This window comes from Salmo salar, chromosome ssa09, assembly GCF_905237065.1.
Source record: "Salmo salar chromosome ssa09, Ssal_v3.1, whole genome shotgun sequence".
NCBI classification, from domain to species: Eukaryota; Metazoa; Chordata; class Actinopteri; order Salmoniformes; family Salmonidae; genus Salmo; species Salmo salar.
Window position 1 is genome coordinate 68,559,598 of NC_059450.1, and position 19,653 is coordinate 68,579,250.

Sequence of the window (19,653 nt, forward strand, 5' to 3'; positions counted from 1 at the left end):
TCAGTGTCTTAATGCAAAATGGATGCATATTTTTGAATATTATTTTCTGTACAGGCATTCTTCTTTTCACTCTGTCAATTAGAATAGTATTGTGGAGTAACTACAATGTTGTTGATCCATCCTCAGTTTACGCCTATCACAGCCATTACTTTTTTCCTATCACAGCAATTAAAAATCCATAAGACTCTATTGACGCATCCTTGCTTCAATCTAACACGGAACCCAAACCGACTGCGCGTGTGCGCCATTGTGCATAAATGTATTTTGTTCCCCCACACCAAACACGATCATGACACGCAGGTTAAAATATCAAAACAAACTCTGAACCAATTATATTAATTTGGGGAAAGGTCGAAAAGCATTAAACATTTATGGCAATTTAGCTAGTTAGTTTGCACTTGATAGCTAATTTGTCCTATTTAGCTAGCTTGCTGTTGCTAGCTAATTTGTCCTGGGATATGAACATTGAGTTGTTATTTTACCTGAAATGCACAAGGTCCTCTACTCTTCCAATTAATCCAACATAAAACGGTCAACCAAATAGTTTCTAGTCGTCTCTCTTCCTTCCAGGCTTTTTCTTCTCTTGACTTTATATTGCGATTGGCAACTTTCCTAAATTAGGTGCATTACCGCCACTGACCTCGTTTATCTTTCAGTCACCCACGTGGGTATAACCAATGAGGAGATGGGAAAGGCAGGACTTGCAGTGCGATCTGCGTCAGAAATAGAACTGATTTCTATTTTAGCCCTTGGCAACGCAGACGCTCCTTGGCGCACACGAGCAGTGTGGGTGCAATAATTGAATAACATAGATTTCTAAATGTATTTTGCAACGCTTGCACACGCAACGCGAGCAGTGTAGTCAGCCTGAGTAACATCATTTTAAAAATCCTCATTAAAATCCATCAGTTTAAACCAAAGATTCCACATCTACAGTGAAAGGTGGCAGAGCTCGAGTGCTGTTTGTCAGACCATGAGACATCCCGTAAACAGTAATAAAGGTCAAATTCAATATTTAATCAAATAATGTTTTAATATATATTTTTTTATATATCCCTAAAGGGGTCATCAATTTCAAAATCAAATAGCTAGATGATCAATGGTATGACCATCTTAAAACAATTCCATATGTTAGCCCCCCCCACTCCACCCAAATGGCTTAGATTTTTTAGGTTTTAAACTGTGTAACCATTGGCTTTTTGCTGAAATCCTTGAGCGGTTTCCTTTCTCTCCAGCAACTGAGTTAGAAAGGGCGCCTGTATATTTGTAGTGACTGGGAGTATTGATACACCATCCAAAGTATATTTAATAACTTCACCCTGCTCAAAGGGATATTCAATATCTGCTTTTTTCTCCCTTTTTTTTCATCTACCAATAGATGACCTTCTTTGCGAACCATTGGAAAACCTCCCTAGTCTTTGTGGTTGAATATGTGCTTGAAATTCACTGCTCATCTGAGGGACCTTCCAGACAATTGTGTGGGGTACAGAAATGAATTTGTAAGTCGCTCTGGATAAGAGTGTCTGCTAAATGACGTAAATGTAAATGTAATGAGGTAGTCATTGTATTAAACACTATTATTGCACACGGAGTCCATGCAACTTATTATGTGACTTGTTAAGCAAATGTCTTCTCCTGAACTTATTTAGGCTTGCCATAACAAAGGGGTTGAATACTTATTGATTCAAGACATTTCAGCTTTTCATTTTAAATTAATTTGTAAACATTCCTAAAAACATAACTCCATGATGACAATATGGTGTATTATGTGTAGGCCAGTGACAAAAAATCTAAATCGAATCCATTTCAAATTCAGGCTGTATCACAACAAAAGGTGGAAAAAGTCAAGAGATGTGATTACTTTTTGGAGGCACGCATAATCAGTACACACTAAAAAAATGTGGGTTCCTGAAGGGTTCTTTGAGGAAGGTGACAGACCTATGCGGAACCACAATGAGTAAATAATCCCATGAGCTCTTCAATGGTTCTTTACAGTTCATGTAGTGGAGGCAGCTCATTGAAATATTTGGGGTAGAATATCTTGGGGAGTGACTTGCTCACAGCTCTTTTTTTGCAACAGTGAGAGTGTCAATCCAGTTGGTCTAATGGGTTGTGTGTTTCCATTACATTATTATATATCACTACGCCTAGTGTCAAATGAGAACCCTTGACTAAATTAGTCAGTTTGTTCTCAATTCTCTCCTCAGGGACCCCCAGCTGTTCCAGAGGTAGCTCACTTGATTCAACTTGTCAATTAACAGAATAATAGCACCTACTGAATTTTAACAATATAATATGGCTGACCGGAATAAAACACCCTGTACGGTTCTTCGAAAGCGTCAACTAATAACCTTTCAGATTGAGAATGGTTCTTCTTAGAACCATTCTCCATAAAGGTTCTATAAATAACCATAAACAATTGTTCTATATAGCCCCCAAAAGGGTTGTAACCATAGCAGAACCCTTTTTTAGTTCTTCATAGACCATTAGGAGAGGTTCTATATAGGACCAAAAAGGGTTCAGCTATGATTACAAGCCAAGTAACTCCTATCTGGTACTATTACGAAGAAGAAAAGCATGTGCACACACACACACACACACACACACACGACTAGTACTTCAGTGAGTCTTTCTGTTTTAAGCATTACATTAGTAATTCAGGGAGGATCTCCACTTTAATTTGCGACTGTGGTATCTGAGCGAGAAGCTCTGTTTCAACCGTTGTAGCACTAGTATAACAGAGAGTCCATCTCTGGGTTTAACCACGTTTCTTTTGTTAAACTCTGTTCACGCTCGGTGTGACAGTGGGTACGGAGGTAATTTCACACCTGACCAGGCTTACGATGCGCAGCCAAGCATCCCCAGACCTGTTCACCGTTCACCGGACGCCCCGCTGTTGCCATGGACACGGAGGTGAAAAGCATGTACAGTCACTCCGTTAAGTGACTGTTTAACATGGAGCCGCACAAAAACGGTTTGACTCCCGGGCTTCCAGAATATGCCATTATCATGTGTATTCATACATGGATAATAGAGCTATTTTATTTTATTAACTGTGGTTGAGGACACGACTGGGTCAAGTGAAGTGTTTTATGATTGAATGTATTGTATTGTTTGGGACAGAACCCCACCTCGCCTCCCACACATACTCTCCAATTCATACTGTACTTCCCACTCAACACACACACACACACACACACACACACACACACACACACACACACACACACACATGCACATGCACAAGCACTCACACCAAGGTTATTATAGTTTCGTGGTTATATATACATTTTTATTTATTTTTAAGATTTTGTTTTACTTTTTAGTTTGTTAGTTTTCAGATCCACTTTACTAGTTTTTTATGTAGTTTAGATTTTATAAAAACATGTATATTTCATATTTATATTATATCGTTTTCAGCCTATGTCTTGGAGCCATATATGTGTTGTGTAGGGTTTGTGTTTTTGGAGATGTCACGTCTTGCCACTGTGGGGCAGTAATGCATAAGGTAGGTTAGGTTAGGTTAGGTTTAAAGGTAGACTCAGCAAGATGAACAGTAGCACAGGAGGTTGCTGACACCTTAATTGGGGAGGACGGGCTAGTGGTAATGGCCGGAGTGGAAGGGTTTCAAATACATCAAACACATGGTTTCCAACAGTAGTAGTGGGTCAATTTCTGCAACAACCAGGAGAGTTGAAGCCCGTGGCTAAACTTCTCTGCTGTTTTGATCCTATAGCTACCATTTTGTAGCAGTGTGTAGCGCACCCGTGCACATGTGTAGATGTGTGACTGTGTCAGAGCAAAGTGTATCTTCTCATCTCAATGGGCGTGTTCAAGCGGATCACTTTCGTCATGTCGGTAACCATCGTTGGTAAAGCCTTTCAAAGTGTGTTGCATTCTGGGGACTTGCACCTACATGTCAACTGCATGAACTTGACAAAAATCATGTGATTACATGTCATGAAGTTTTGACTATGGGGTTAGATACATGTTTATTTAGACATTATCATTTTAAAAATGTTTATAAACAATGGCAACACTGCAATATTGATCTGAGCCTTGCTGTTAGAAAACCACATTACTGTCCGAGTTTCAGCTGTCGCAGATGCACCTCCACCGACTTCACTCTTTTCGATTTTAGTCGAAAATCGGTTGCTTTAGCCTTACCACTCAAAAGTGAACAATAATTGCGGTGCTGCTCATGGCAACGTCATCTCGCATAGTCTACCTTTAAATGATAAAGTCAATCTCAATGTGACCTGCCAGATTCAGAAGCTTGAAAACCCCAATACAAAAAAAGCTTGAAAACCCAATAAAAAAAGCTTGAAAACCCCATTAAAAAACAAAAACTTAACATAATTCAATATGGTTTTTATTTTATTTATATGTTGTAGTCAATGATAATAGTTTTAGTACAGTGGTTTCTTTCATTTCAGTTTAGTAAATCATTTTTTATGATTCATTTTGGGTTTTGGCCTAGATTCAGTCAGGTCAACCGTTAACCGGAGATAGCCAAGACGTTTTGGCGTGTCTGAGGTGTAACTGCATTGGAACTGTCAAATCGGTGAGCAGCTGCTCTTGGGATCATTGTCATAAAGCCACACCTGTCCCACTCGTGTTAAAGTTCAGAACGAGAAAGTATAGGCTACATAGAAATAATGACACTTAAATGGAAAATCATTAAAAATCATTAAACAAAATAATGAGTATTTCTATCAGACTAATCGAGTTGTAGATTACATCTCACATTCCAGTGTTCGAACTTAAACAAGGCTGCATGGGATTTCTCTCAATGCGGCTCTGTGCAGCCAATGGCAATGTCCACTTTAGGTATAATGCCAGGAGCCGCCTGTGGATTTGACAGCTGTAACGCCGTTCCAAAGCCGACACGGTCAAAACAACTGCTATGTGGATGTCGGCTAAAGCAGATCTGATTGGATAGAGCCCTGAGTTTCAGTTTTAGTTTACTTTAATAACCTTGGCTCACACACACACACGGGCACGCATGTACACACACATTGACAGCGTGTATACACACACACACACACGCACACACACACACATTCACACACAAACATTGTCACACGTACGTATCATGTAAACTTTGGCATTATTTGACACAGTATTTGCCATATTCATTCTTACCATTCGTAACACTTCACTAACCGACAGTAAGATCATTTGACATTGTGCAAAACCTTAAGGGTTATGACGGCGAGGGATATGAGGTCAAAAGGGCCTACATTTAAATAATTCATTCATATTTTTTGAAAGGGACCATTTCTCTGGCTGGAGAGTATAATTATGAAGGATGCTATGTTTAAAGGGACACATTTTCCCACTCTCGTTCAGGCTCATGCATATGCATATTCTGTGTTCTATAGTGGGCTAAAGCCTTTGTACGTTGTGTTTCTGATGACCTGAATGCAGGATGGTGTAGAACTTAACCCACCTCTCTAAATACTCCTGTCCCACACAACCTTACTGTAATATCATGTTGAATGATACATTGACTCAAATGTGTTTGCATCCTCCGCCTAAAGACTAAAGTTGCATCCCAAATGACACCATATTCCCTATAGTATGCGTTATGTAGGGAAATGCAAAATTAGAATGCAAACAACACACACATCAGGAATGAATAGTAGCATAGCCACCCAGTCTGTCTGTCTGTCTGTCTGTCTGTCTGTCTGTCTGTCTGTCTGTCTGTCTGTCTGTCTGTCTGTCTGTCTGTCTGTCTGTCTGTCTGTCTGTCTGTCTGTCTGTCTGTCTGTCTGTCTGTCTGTCTGTCTGTCTGTCTGTCTGTCTGTCTGTCTGCCTGCCTGCCTGCCTGCCTGCCTGCCTGCCTGCCTGCCTGCCTGCATGATTATCCGTCCTGATCAAAACATCCATGACAACCAGACAAAAATAATCATCACAAGATAGCGGTATGGGATATGTGTGTGTGTGTGTCAGCTGTAATCTTCCGCTTCCTGCTGCTGTGCGCTGTATGGCCTATGATGGCGGTGATCAGCGGGTGGGTGGGCTCCCCAGTCGATGCTCCTCGATACAGACATTACAGGAATCAAAGGAACCAGCTACTGTACCACCGCTGACACAGGCTAAACCAGAGCACTACAAACGCAAAGGGAAACCATGGACATTTCTTTGCGATCATGTTACTAATAAGGAGCAGTCGAAGGCTAATACTGCACTTAAAACATAATTTCCCTTGATTGTGATGGTGTATAGAATTAGCATGGTTTCTGAAATCATTCAGCATACTTTCATAACCACGGGGGTGGAGAATTGTCCTTCTAATGCCCTCCTCTTGAATAGAGCACCTCAGGAGGTCATGCATCTCCTCGATAGCCCCCACTTGACTGTACAGATATAGGATCTTAATTTGAGCCAGTTTCTGACAGCAGGAAAACAATCCTGCAGCAACAGGAAATGTGAATTATTAAGTGGATTATAAGTAAAGGACAGTTTTGAGTAGGGGTTCATAAATATTTTTGTTACAGCAAAGTCTGACATTTTAACCTGTTAGGGCTAGGGGGCAGTATTGACACGGCCGGATAAAAAACGTACCCGATTTAATCTGGTTACTACTCCTGCCCAGTAACTAGAATATGCATATAATTATTGGCTTTGGATAGAAAACACCCTAAAGTTTCTAAAACTGTTTGAATGGTGTCTGTGAGTATAACAGAACTCATATGGCAGGCAAAAACCTGAGAAGATTCCAAACAGGAAGCGCCCTCTCTGACAAGTTGTTGTTCATCTTGGCTCTTTTTATTGAAGACTGAGGATCTTTGCCGTAACGTGACATTTCCTACGGCTCCCATAGGCTCTCAGAATCCGGGAAAAAGCTGAATGATATCGAGGCAGCCTCTGGCTGAAACACATTATCGCGTTTGGATAGTGGCTGGTCAGAGTACTCTGAGACTCACGCTCGTGCACGAGGGCACGAGATGTATTTATTTTCTCTCTCTTTGTACGTATACAGGCTTTCCCGGTCGGAATAGTATCGCTTTTTTACGAGAAAAATGGCATAAAAATGTATTTTAAACAGCGGTTGACATGCTTCGAAGTACGGTAATGGAATATTTAGAAATGTTTTGTCACGAAATGCGCCATGCTCGCCACCCTTATTTACCCTTTCGGATAGTGTCTTGAACGCACGAACAAAACGCCGCTGTTTGGATATAACAATGGATTATTTGGGACCAAACCAACATTTGTTATTGAAGTAGCAGTCCTGGGAGTGCATTCTGACGAAGAACACCAAAGGTAATCAAACTTTTCTAATAGTAAATCGGAGTTTGGTGAAGGCTAAACTTGCTGGGGGTCTAAATAGCTAGCCCTGTGATGCTGTGCTATCTACTGAGAATATTGCAAAATGTGCTTTCACCGAAAAGCTATTTTAAAATCGGACATATCGAGTGCATAGAGGAGTTCTGTATCTATAATTCTTAAAATAATTGTTATGTTTTTTGTGAACGTTTATCGTGAGTAATTCAGTAAATTCACCGGCAGTGTTCGGTGGGAATGCTAGTCACACGCTAGTCACATGCTAATGTAAAAAGCTGGTTTTTGATATAAATATGAACTTGATTGAACAAAACATGCATGTATTGTATAACATAATGTCCTAGGGTTGTAATCTGATGAAGATCATCAAAGGTTAGTGCTGCATTTAGCTGTGGTTTGGGTTTATGTGACATTATATGCTAGCTTGAAAAATGGGTGTCTGATTATTTCTGGCTGGGTACTCTGCTGACATAATCTAATGTTTTGCTTTCGTTGTAAAGCCTTTTTGAAATCGGACAGTGTGGTTAGATTAACGAGAGTCTTGTCTTTAAAATGGTGTAAAATAGTCATATGTTTGAAAAATTGAAGTTTTTGCATTTTTGAGGTATTTGAATAACGCGCCACGGGATTACACTGGCTGTTGAGTAGGTGGGACGCAAGCGTCCCACCTAGCCCATAGAGGTTAAAGTGGAAATTAAAATACTTCAAAAGCCTTTTTAAATCTCGAATACACTACAAGTTTGCATTTACTGCCGTGCAGGAAAGTTCTTGGCAACAAAAGCGTGATTAATTTAAGATCCTACATCTGTACATGAGGAAAACAGACAGATGATTGAAGACACTGGACTATTTCCAGCAAGAGGGAAGAGGACAGCAATACCCGTTAATGGTTCATGGTGCTCTGAGCTGCCACAATTTTATGTGGTGTTTGGTCAACAATTACAGATGATTTTGTAGGTTTATGTATTCGACCCATCGGCTCAAATGGTCAGATTCAAAACAATTCTTGGCTATCTGCACACAGCGCGTCATCACAGTCTAAAACCGTACTCGTGCCCGTTCACACTGTGTCTCCTTCACCTTGACCTGGCCCTGTCGTGTCCCCCTACCAGGCTCCACTAGAACTGGAACACAGACACACACGCACATGCGCACGCGCACACACACACACACACACACACACACACACACACACACACACACACACACACACACACAGAGGGGCCTTTTAAATATGACTTCCAGAGCCATCTCTCTAATTGTCTCAGTAGAACGTTGCCTATTCCTCCACCAGGTCATACATTACTACAGCTGCAGCACAGAGAGGACAGGACAGGATACAAACAGAGGAGAGCATTGGTCTTTTCATCTTGAGTGGGAAAATTCTGCATAAAAATGAAATGTCATTTTCAAACATGGCCACAACTTTGGGGAGATAATGAGAGTTCAGAAGAATTGAACATGTGATAAACAACAGAGAGAGAGAGAGAGAGAGAGAGAGAGAGAGAGAGAGAGAGAGAGAGAGAGAGAGAGAGAGAGAGAGAGAGAGAGAGAGAGAGAGAGAGAGAGAGATAATACGTATGCCGCCTCACAATCATAACCATCTGAAAACTCACTCTCTCTCCTTCTTTGTCTCTCTCTATATATGTCTGTCTATGTTTTGTACATTCAGTGTATATTTCATATCAATATTAATATTATCCAAGTTTTTCTCATAATAGTCAAATCAAGTGTCTCAACGGGGGATGCAACTTAATATTAGGGAGGTATTCCTTATGTTTGGTTTAGTCAGTGTCTGCTTATGTATGTAAATCAATTATTGATCTGTTATGAATTAATATTCGGCTGAATGATTACAAATGGATTACAAGTATTACAAGGCCCCTTGATGACATGAGGCCTGAGGCAATTGCCTCTTCTGGCTAATGGTACACCTGCCACTGCTTTTATGTTAAATAATGTTTTATAATAAGTATGTGTCATCACATTCATAACCACCTGAAATTCTCTCTCTCTCTCTCTCTCTCTCTCTCTCTCTCTCTCTCTCACAATACAGTATGATGTCTGTTCACTGTTGTTATCTCACAATCTGATGGATGACAAGTCAACATCAATATTACAGTATAAACCTGGTTGTGTCTCAAGGCTGGTAATTACTCTTTCTTGTTCCTTCAATTCCATTCCAATAGAAAAGTGCCATTGGAACAGCATAACCAGCACGGCCAATCAAATGAAAATCCTTCTATCAAAATCATACAAACCCTAAGTGCCAAAACAGTAGTTATATTGTGGAACGTACGTGTCAAGCATATGGGAAATTGGTCCAGATTAGTTGGTGCAGAGAATGCAGCAACTGTCTGTGAGACAAGTGGCGCGAGACCATTTCTGATTTCCCCTGAATTACTTTCTTCTCACCCAGGGTTCTCAGGGAGGGTTTGCGATGGCCAGTAATACTGAAGGGACAGACGGGTGAAATTTGATTTTGGCTTTGTTCCTCTGCCCACCGCATACGTCCGCCAATCGCTAATTTATCTCTCTAAATCCTAACCCACACACTGGTTCCTGTAGAAAGCCCTGAGACCTTTCCCTAACATGATCCCCCCCGCACCGCTTTGAACAGACTTAATTCCCAACCTTGGAATTGTACACGTCTTCAACGCACACACCAAGAGGGAGGCTCTGGACGGATTAACCTTTTTGGAGTCTATGGTGATTTGTTGCCCTTTTCTCCATTTTTCTTCTTTCCGTTTTAATATGGAGGAAAGACTGAGTAAATTCTATCCTCTCTGTCAATAAAGCATACAGTTTGTCCTCTCATCATCCTCCTTTTCCTCTAGACAGACAAGACACAAATCCCTTAAGACTAACACCGGTTTGCCAGTTATTCTTTCAGTCTTTTGACTATGGTTAGAGAAATTATTGACAAGCTGTCAGTTTGCCTTCTTACAAAATCCCCAAATGTAGGAGGGGAGTATCATTATGAAATAACCAACCTGGCATTCCTTTACATCTTTGATGCCATGAGCTGGAGACTATGATCTGTATAATACACATTTCATTATAGGATTAACCCTCTGTAAAGACAGGTGCATGGTGTTGTGTGGCTTCCTTCCTCCTGTGCTGCCTTCATGTTGTTATAATTAGAAGGTTTTGTGGAGAGAAGGTAGGCCACCAGAGCAGCCAGGTCACTCAAGATCCACTTCGAAATTCGACATCCGTCCTGGTCCACAGGACGTCGGAGATGCCTTCAAAATCACTCGGGGCAACGGTGGGCGTTATTACCATCAAGCAGGAATGGGTTTTGCAAGGGCACTGTGGACGAGGATGGAGGATGGGTGTATTTTTTGCTGTGTGTTTTTTCCCCCTATCCCAAACATTAACCCTTAAAGGGGAATGGAAACACTTTAGGTAGTAAATCTAAGCAAAGAGATGTATTCAATCCACTAATACCAAACATGTGCATTTAACATAAAAACCTCTCTATATTTGGTCAGCGCCATTTTAAATTGCCATAGTGACGATTGACGCCATTTCTGGCAGGAATCAGCAAATTGTCTGTGGTGTTGTCTGCGGGGGAGTGAATTGAAGAGAGTGAGGTTAAGAGCGGACAACGGAGATGGCGACAACAAGTAGTAATTCAAACATGAACTGTATAGTGCCAGGCTGTATGCATTGGCTTCAGCAAAATCCCTCGGGAAACTACCATCGGCTGCCCAAGGAACCACAACTTTTGAAGAAGTGGCTGCATGTCCTGAAGAGGAAGGACGTGCCAGCTCGAACAAACAGGATCTGCAGACAGCACTTCGCGGAGGCAGACTTCATGATGAAGGGCACTTTCGATACGGCAACCGGGAGTTTCCAAATGGAAAGGAGTCATAGGTCTAAGTTGAAGCCTTCTGCTTGCGCTCCCATTTGAAATGTTGAGGGTTATGGTGTAGGGGTTACCGACCGACATTCATCAACATCGCTGACTTTGGAGTCAAGCAAAAGCGACTGAACTGACGAGGCGACGCATGTCAATGCAATGGAGCCTGTGGTAATGTTAACCGGTCATGACTGTTGTTGACTAGCGTTTAGACACTGGACAACTTTGTTGTAACTCTAATTGCGTCTGAAGTGTTTTGTGTAAAAACCCGCCAGCAAATAACGTTAGCAAACTGCATCTAAAATTGCAACACAGTTTCTCCGTGTACCCCTGTTATTAGGTAGTTACCTTAGCTAGCTTCCACCTCAGATAGTCAAGTACTGTAATACAATTTGTTAACAGATTCTTTTGTTGTAATGTTTTGTTAGCTCCACCTCATTTAGCTAGACTGAAGTTGACATAGCTAATATTTGCTGAAAAATAAATGTCCCTATATTTGCTGTGTGTGTATGTATGTGTTTTTGTGTGTGTTGACAAAGCATACAAAACAGGTAGCTTGTTAATCCCAACTGATATATTTGGGTTCAGTTGTCATAACAAAACGTTTGTGTGTTTTCATCCCTGAAAATGTTTTAATCCCTTAGGAGACTGTGCAAGAGGCAGAGGAGGTACATGCAAATCCATGTTATTTCTAAGGCTATTGTTAATTTCAAGTATATGCAGTGATTCTTGAATATAACTATAGCCTAATAGATGCCTTAACTGTTTTCTACCAACAGGAAAGAACGGTTAGTTAGTACAGCATGCCAAACTGACCCCTAGGTGCCAGAGTTTTCCTGTGCTGCGGTGGAGAAGAGGTCCACAGGGACCATCACTAAAGAGCTCATGGCCCAGCTAGATTGCGCTCACAACCATCAGTATACAAACGAGTCCTGCCCCTATACGCCACAGATGGAGCAGACGGAGAGTGAGATCAGTGAAGACCAGGACTCGCTGTATGAACCTGAGAGTTCAGAATCACAATCATCACAGTGCGAACCAAGATATACTATTGATCACTTTGGGGGAGCTGGCTGGTGTTCCGAAAATGGTGTATGTTCGAATTCAACAGCGAATTCAAAGATACACCCATCCATAATGGGAATCGGAGTGGAATTGTTTTTACACAGATTTTTTTACCCGTTTCGGATGTCAAACGGATGTCATACTTTGTCCCGGTCCTGCTGTTTCGACTCTCTCTCTCAAACTATGAATGCTCAGCTATGAAAAGCCAACTGATATTTGCTCCTGAGGTGTTGAACAGTTGCACCCTCTATAACCACTGTGGTTATTATTATTATTTTGATGTAAAAAGGGCTTTTGTAAAATACTTTTGATTGATTGTTTGCTGTGCTCTGCTGGATGCTGTGTATTCACTAACTTAAAGTCAACTTTGACTCTGCCAACTAGCTGCCCAGTGTAGTTACCATTCCTTTCCAAAAGATGGCAGCCAAAGCTAGTTGAAGTCGCTACTCCAGCGACAGGGACATGGGATTAGTGCGCACTGAAAGTAGTTTAATCTTCAAAGCAAGTTTATCTGGTTACGCTTAAACCTGTTGTTGTAGTGGACTAGCTAACTAGTACTATTCTTACATAAGGCGCAGGCATTAGGTCTATGTCTTGAAAGAAATGACAGCAGGCTAGATGTACTAAATGAACTGGTTTTATTCTAACTTAATTAAACCCTATGTACATGCCTTTGCTTCTGGGTATGCGTGCTTTATCGAAGAAACGACACACGCAGGGATGAGACGCCGTACACCTCGTCCAATTCTCCCTTGTGCCCATAGGATGAACTGGCGATAAACTGCCAGCCTGTATGCTCTGCAAACAAAATCATAAGAAAAGTTAGTCTGATACCGAAACTAAATCACAATGTATTTATAATTTATAATTCTAACCATTATTGGTTAGAATGAGATTTCATGAATCATGATGCTGTCTGCGATTCCAACTCCGGCCGTCTATTCTAAAGGTGAATGTTTTACCATCATTCTAAACAACGTTACAGTATACTGATTGTATATATTGAGCACCTACCCACTACTGATATTAACCATAAACACTTTATAATCAAACTAAATTTCACCAATTATTTAACTAGCATATCGGCTGCTGACTGGTCGAGCAACCTCTTCTGCCACAAAGTACATCATAAGGATTAGTGACATGTCCAATAAATACATCTCCATCCAGAAAGACTGACAGGAACCTCTGACTGGATGTAATACAGTCACCATCCAGACAGACTGACAGGAACCTCTGACAGGATGTAATACATCACCATCCAGACAGACTGACAGGAACCTCTGACTGGATGTAATACATCACCATCCAGACAGACTGACAGGAACCTCTGACTGGATGTAATACTGTCACCATCCACACAGACTGACAGGAACCTCTGACTGGATGTAATACATCACCATCCAGACAGACTGACAGGAACCTCTGACTGGATGTAATACTGTCACCATCCACACAGACTGACAGGAACCTCTGACTGGATGTAATACAGTCACCATCCAGACAGACTGACAGGAACCTCTGACAGGATGTAATACATCACCATCCAGACAGACTGACAGGAACCTCTGACTGGATGTAATACTGTCACCATCCACACAGACTGACAGGAACCTCTGACTGGATGTAATACAGCCACCATCCTCTGGGATTTTGTGCTGTATCGCCACCATCTCTCTACAACACACACACTCATACTCTAGCCATTATCTGGCAGCTTCCCCACTCACACCACTTTGTGTTTGGCTACTCCGACCCTCTATCGGAGGTGTTTCAGGCGGCATGTCTGTGTTGTTACTGCTAAGAGAACTAACTCTTTGAACTGCGGCGACGATCGGCTCAAACATTAACAGCTTCAGTATGTTTATTGGCTCCCTAGTTAACGTTATTTCATTCTCTGTAATAAACTAATTCTCAGACTCGGAGCTACTCTGTAAATTCAGCTATTTTTGTTCCAAAGTGTTCTCTCCTGCCAGTGATGAAACATTGCCAATATGGCGATTTACAGTTACAGTCAGTGGGTGTTCTAAATCCTAGTGTTTCGGGAATGAATGCCTAAACTTAACCATGGAATTGATTTTGTTTTAAGCCTATCCCAAACCTTAACCATTAGAATTAATGCCTAAACTTAATGGAAAACAGACAGTCAAAAAATAAAACAGAAGGAATAAGGTTTTCTGTCCTATACCAAGGAGAAACAAATTTACACAAATGTATAAATTTTTTCAACTGGTACCAGGTTACCTTCAGACAAGTCCAGTGACACTTTTGGGGGTCGTAGAACAATACGGAGAACACTATAGTATGCGCAACAGCTTTATCTTTCCATAGAGCCTCATCTTTCCAAGTTCATCTGTAGGCAAAACCATTACAGACATTTTCGTGAGAAGACCGATTTTCGGGATGTCTCCTGGTATGACGAACAGCACTGTAGCTCTGCCACTTTCCACATCAGATGCGTAAGACCGACATCGGTGGATGTTGCGGCCCATGCAATTGAGATGCAGCCCATGCAAAAATAAAAATATATCTCTAGCTTAAACAGGGATTTTTAAGATTGTTTTAATGATTATCTTAATTAGATTGACACACAGGTGCATCAATTGACTCTAGTTAGTTTTTACCCTTCAAAATGTGACGTGTATGGACAAAATTCGCATTCTGCAGTAAATCTGTGAGAGCTTGTTGACCAGAGACTCCTCAGAGATGTAGCAGCAGGTAATTTCTACACATGTCACTTTTTTATTTGACCCCATCTGCTTAGTGATATCAAGGAAATAATATTTGCCTAAGTCGTGTGTTCTTTTAGCTCCTACAACTTTAACAGTAGGTACATGAAGTGACGCACATACTTTAAAACCTGTTAGGGCTAGGGGGCAGTATTGACACGGCTGGATAAAAAAACATACCCGATTTAATCTGGTTACCACTCCTACCCAGTAACTAGAATATGCATATACTTATTACATATGGATAGAAAACACCCTAAATTTTCTAAAACTGTTTGAATGGTGTCTGTGAGTATAACAGAACTCATTTGGCAGGCAAAACCCTGAGACATTTTCTGACAGGAAGTGGATACCTGATGTGTTGTATTACCTTTAAACCTATCCCATTGAAAAACACAGGGGCTGAGGAATATTTTGGCACTTCCTATTGCTTCCACTAGATGTCACCAGCCTTTACAAAGTGTTTTGAGTCTTCTGGAGGGAGATCTGACCGAACAAGAGCCATGGAACGATGATGGCCCATTAGACACCTGGCGCGCGAGTTCATGTTGGGTACCCTCGTTCCAATACGTTATAAAAGAGTATGCATTCGTCCACCTTGAATATTATTCATGTTCTGGTTAAAAAGGCCCTAATGATTTATGCTATACAACGTTTGACATGTTTGAACGAACGGAAATATATTTTTTCCCCTCGTTCATGACGAGAAGTCCGGCTGGCTTAGATCATGTGCTAACAAGACGGAGATTTTTGGACATAAATGATGAGCTTTTTTGAACAAAACTACATTCGTTATGGACCTGTGATACCTGGAAGTGACATCTGATGAAGAGAATCAAAGGTAATGGATTATTTACATAGTATTTTCGATTTTAGATCTCCCCAACATGACGTCTAGTCTGTATCGCAACGCGTATTTTTCTGGGCGCAGTGCTCAGATTATTGCAAAGTGTGATTTCCCAGTAAGGTTATTTTTAAATCTGGCAAGTTGATTGCGTTCAAGAGATGTAAATCTATAATTCTTTAAATGACAATATAATATTTTACCAATGTTTTCTAATTTTAATTATTTAATTTGTGACGCTGACTTGACTGCCGGTTATTGGAGGGAAACGATTTCCTCAACATCAATGCCATAGTAAAACGCTGTTTTTGGATATAAATATGAACTTCATAGAACTAAAAATGCATGCATTGTCTAACATAATGTCCTAGGAGTGTCATCTGATGGAGATTGTAAAAGGTTAGTGCATCATTTTAGCTGGTTTTATGGTTTTGGTGACCCTGTCTTTGAATTGACAAAACATTACACACAACTCTTGTAAATGTACTGTCCTAACATACTGTAAATTTATGCTTTCGCCGTAAAACCTTTTTGAAATCGTAAAACGTGGTTAGATTAAGGAGATGTTTATCTTTCAAAGGGTGTAAAATAGTTGTATGTTTGAAAAATTTGAATTTTGACATTTATTTGGATTCAAATTTGCCGCTCTTGAAATGCACCTGCTGTTGATGGAGTGCACCACGGGTGGCACGCTAGCGTCCCACCTAGCCCATAGAGGTTAACAGCCTCACCCGCAACAGAATCAGAAAAAAAGCCAGGAAAAAAAGGAAAACAATTATACGAAAGAAAGCGGCTCAAAAAAGAAGCGTGCCTTTGTACTGACACGTGGAACAAGATGTTTCTCCAAAGGACGTTCAAATTGCTTTCAACAGAAATGAAATATAACAGTTTCAAACACACTTGACAGTGAAAAGTCACACAACACATATCCTAATTAGAAGGAACAAAAAAAATCCAGACATTTTAATATTTTAAAACCCCGGCAGGCGGTACATTGTTAGACAAACGGGGTGTCATTGTGTTGATTTTTTCCCCCCGTGCTCTCTTCCCTTTTTCTGCAGATTTATTTATTTATTTCAGGCTCCTGCGGTGCATTTTAACAAGGCTTTCGCTCTTTGAAGAGTTGGCCCGTCACATGGGATCAGCTGAACTCTGTGAGCCAACACTCCCCACAGAATTACTGTGACTTAAGAGAAGATTCAACACACAGAGACACACAAGCAAGCACACACATAAACATTTGCATACACACATAAAGCCACACACCCCCCCACACACACACACACACAAACACACACGCCAGGAGGTAGAGTCATTAGAATAGGAAATGCATGTAAGGTGTGTATGTATGACAGATGCCTCTCATTCCACTTTATGTAAAGATTATTTGCCCTACAGTGTAAAGAACATACGTTGTAAATATGAAGATCTAGACTGTGTGTTATAAATGCATTATACAATGATGGGTCTAATACTGGATGCTGATTGGTTAAAACCGCGTTCCAGCTCTTGCTCTGGAGTTACCACCTAGCTTGTGCTAACTCCAGCTGGAAAGCGATTTTAACCAATCAGCATCCAGGATTAGACCCACTCATTGTATTATACAGTTATAACACACAGGCGAGATCTTCATTTTTACAACGCATGTTGTAAGGCTATGATGTTGAAACGTCTATTCAATATTCCATCTGACTGCGCAATCCACTGTCTCATCAGCCCAGCCAGGCAATTTATAAACTTGATATCCACCGTAAAAAGCATCAAGACATTATCTCCCATATATTTTAGGGACTAGCATTTGGCTTTAAACAGCAGAGATTTGTATTAACCTTGCTGGCTGTCTCTCTGACATTTGCAACATTGTTTCAATATTGAAATTCGAACTCCAGCTGTCCCATAGTAGGCCTAATGAGCGTGTCGGGAGTTGGAATGAGACAGACAGTCTGGCAGCTTTTCTCAGCCAGTCGAAATCATGAATCAGCATCATTTTTATGGATATATACAAAGAAATGCCAATAGAAAAACACGAAATGCAGCTGTCATTCCAGCTTCAGTTTCAAGTGATTGTGTTAGCTGTGTAGTTGGCTACTCGTCCGAACAGTGTGCTGGCGAGAGAGAAAATGTTCTATGCCAGGCGAAATCGAGCATCATTGTTATGGATGTACTGTATCCCCATAAATGCACTAGAAAACAGCTTAAACAAATGCAAATGCATATACTTTGCTGTTACTCTGGTTGCACTGTTTGCTGTGACTGTGTTAGCAGATGTTGGCTAGTTAGCAAGCAAGTGATAAGAATGTTGCCAGCCATCATGGCAACAGAACATTTAGAATGAATGACTTCGTCACATCCATATATTTACAACAAAAAGACTGGGGCGCTTCTCAGGCAACCGAACTGATAGAAAGAACGACCAGCCAGCTTGGGTAGCAACCCTAGATTTGTGTAGGGACTATATCTAGTTGAAGGATGAAATAGCATGAATAAAAAAATCAAAATAATGTGAAAATATGTCAATCATTACTTGAATATGTTGGTAACCCGTTGTATAAAAGTGACAATACCCTCGAAGCCGGTGTTTGGAGGATATATTGAAGTTCTTTGAGAGACTAGTCAAGGATCATATCACCTTCACCCTACCTGATACCCTAGACCTACTCCAATTTGCTTACCTTCCCAATAGGTCCACAGACGACGCAATCTCCATCACACTGCAAACTGCCCTATCCCATCTGGACAAATAAATACCTATGTAAGAATGCTGTTTATTGACTACAGCTCAGCATTTAACACCGTAGTACACTCCAAACTCGTCATTAAGTCCGAGACCCTGGGTCGAGACCCGTCCTGTGCAACTGGGTCCTGGACTCCCTGATCGGCCGCCAAAAGGTAGTGAGAAAGAACATCTCCACCCCGCTGATCCTCAACACTGGGGCCCCACAAGGATGCGTTCTCAGCCCTCTCCTGTACTCCCTGTTCACCCATGACTGCGTGGCCAAGCACGCCTCCAACTCAATCGTCAAGTTTTCAGACTACACTACAGTGGTAGGCTTGATTACCAACAACAATGAGATGGCCTACAGGGAGGAGAGGGCCCTCGGAGTGTGGTGTCAGGAAAATAACCTCTCACTCAACGTCAATAAAACAAAGGAGATGGTCATGGTATTCAGGAAACAGCAGAGGGAGCCCCCCTCCCCCCATCCACATCTACAGGACAGTAGTGGAGAAGGTGCTAAGTTTTAATTTCCACGGTGTACACATCATAGACAAAGAGAAATGGTCCACCCACATAGACAGCATTGTGGAGAAGGTGCAACAGCGCCTCTTCAACCTCAGGAGGCTAAAGAAATTTGGCTTGTCACCTAAAAAATTCACAAACTTCTACAGATGCACATTCGAGAGCATCCTGTCGGGCTGTAGCACCGCCTGGTATGGCAACTGCTCCGCCCACAACTGCAAGGCTCTCCAGAGGGTGGTGCGGTCTGCACAACCCATCACCAGGGGCAAACTACCTGCCCTCCAGGACACCTACAGCACCCGATGTCACAGGAAGGCCAAAAAGATCATCAAGGACAACAACAACCCGAGCCACTGCCTGTTCACCCTGCTATCATCCAGAAGGCAAGGTCAGTACAGGTGCATCAAAGCTGGGACCGAGAGACTGAAAAACAGCTTCTATCTCAAGGCCATCAGACTGTTAAACAGCCATCACTAACATTGAGGAGCTGCTGTCAACATACAGACTCAAATCTCTGCCCACTTCAATAAATGTAATAAATGGATTTAATAAAGGTATCTCTAGTCACTTTATATAACACCGCTTTAATAATGTCTACATATCTTACATTTCTCATCTC